Raw genomic sequence first — 2,444 nt, forward strand, 5'->3', positions numbered from 1 at the left:
GACCGTAGGTCGAGACCTCGAGCTGGGGCCACTCGGGCTGTACAGAGGGTGGAGGTACAACCACTTGCACGTTGCACCGCTACACTCCGTGCTCCTGGTACTCCCGTCCCACGTAAAGAGGCGGTGACTGGTACCCAAACCACTTCAAGGTATCCCACAAAATAGCAGGAAAGCCCTCGAAGTGTAGGCACATGGAGTGGGAAGTGCCATCATCGCCGCGAAACACATGCCTGGGAGCAGCCATCTGGAACCAAGAACCGAAACAAGCGTGAGACAGAAACCCCCCAAGAGAACAGATCGGGCAGAGAAAAGCACTCGGATTTTAACCATATCGCAACTGAGAAGGAACTAGAAATCTTTAAAGCGAAGAAGAGCTTTACCAGGGCAAGGTTGTTTTAGGGAGGTGGTTTCACAGATTTTAGTTCATGACGCATGCACGACCTACCTCGTCCTCTCAACCAAAACAACTGCCAAAAGCTTTGGTCTTACGCGGTCAGTGTCGGTGGCAAGGCAACCAGTACGTCGCTCCCTATAGTAGCTAGTCAGTTTTCTGGCAGCGTTTCCCTAAGCGAACGCGGTTAGTGTACCGGCAGAAAACACAACCACATGAACCTTTCGTGCCAGCACTCACGAAAACGTCCCCAAGCATTACTTTTCACTATAGAAATGGTACCCATGCGTTTAACGCTGCATGGACAGCACAACAACCGTGGAAATAGGTCCCCTTTGAATAGAACCATATAACCCTTCGCATACTCGAGATGCGGAATCTGCGCACGAATAATAGACGTGGGCGAACAACTGTGATGATAGGCTCGTTGGAATCGAACCATACCACCCTTCGCATGAATTAACATACGGAACCTGTGCACGTATGATAAACGTGGGCGAAACAACCGCGATGATAGGGTCCTTTGAATAGAACTCCCTATCAACCCTCGCACACTCGTGATGCGGAACTTGGCACACGTATGATACACATGGCGAAGTGCTGGAGGTTAGCAAAATAACAAATAAGTAGTAGCCATCTAAAAATAACGCCAAAATCCCCTAGGGCCTCTCGTACGAGATTTTTTTTCAACATATTTCTTGCAAATTTTATTTAAAAAGGAAGTGTTTTAAGACCCATTGTTTTCTCTATCCTGCTAAACCTGCTCTGGTATCAGCTGTGGCAGAAGACCTCGGATTAACTTAGCTAAAGCACGGTTAAGTCGCCTAACACGCGAATCTCATGCTTTAATCAAGTTAACTCGATGATCCATCGGATTTCATCCAATTAAACCACTTAAACAGGACCAAGTTAGAATAGCTCACACGAAGGTGAGTGGTTCCAGAGAATACAACAGATCAAATACTTAGTCCAACGATTCATTACACACTGGTTCGAAATCAGAGTTTTACAAGGTTCAAAAGCAGCGGAAATAGGTAAATATAGCGGAAGCTAGCGCCGGGGTCAGATGTCCCCAGTGAGGCCAAATAGGACATCAGTGATCCCGCTCCTCGCCGTTCGAGGAGGGATTCCACTCGACCGTCCACCCAGGAGAAAGCTGGGGTGGCCAAGTGCCAACAGCAGCGAACTTAGAAGCTTCAACCTCACCTGAAAATAGATGCCACAAACAAGGCTGAGCTTCTAAGCTCAACAAGACTTAACCGACCTGTGGGAAAACTACTCCACCACTACTAGACATGCAAGGCTCTTTGGCTGAGGGGTTTTGTTTGCCAAAAAACAACTATGTTAGGTCCTTACTTTCAAAGCTTTAGCTCCGGTTCTAAGTACATTAACCAGCCTACTTTTGCAACTTATGCTAAGCAAACACAGATCCAAACATAATGTGTATATAGCTCAACATCTAGTACATATCATCATCATGTTCCATCTTTACTCAGTGTAGCATAGCGATCAAGCAGTCTCAAGCTGTGAGAGGCAGACGAATCGATTCGAGTTCCTTAACCATGCATGGCAAACCTAACCTCACGACATCCGCGCACCACCGAGGGTCGCTTCCTGTGTCGGCCGTCCCTATAAATTCCTTGACCCGTGTCGGGCCCACCTCTCTTGGTGCAAGGTTCCACAGACCCGGCCTCTGCCGTTCCGTGACCACAATTGCCACCACATGCGGCCACAGGGGAAACTCTGTTTGAGAGACAGTGGATTGAACCGCTCACGTCCAGGTTCAATCAGGTACTGGGCTTCCCCATCCCATAATGGGTATGAGATTACTACTTTCAAACACTTGATCACGAACACCACCACTGTCGGACCTTAAATAGATTCAAGTAAACAGACGGGGCGATCAGCCGACCACCAAAAGTGTTCACAAGGCCCTGCCCCGTCCATCATCCTTATAGTTGTAACCAGAAGGAGAACAACCAACTCATATAACTCGCGAGTGACAGGAAATCACTCGACTTCTGCCGAGCCCTATTAAGCATTGCAAGTACTC

Source organism: Setaria viridis, chromosome 3 (genome assembly GCF_005286985.2).
Source record: "Setaria viridis chromosome 3, Setaria_viridis_v4.0, whole genome shotgun sequence".
In the NCBI taxonomy this organism is placed as follows: Eukaryota; Viridiplantae; Streptophyta; class Magnoliopsida; order Poales; family Poaceae; genus Setaria; species Setaria viridis.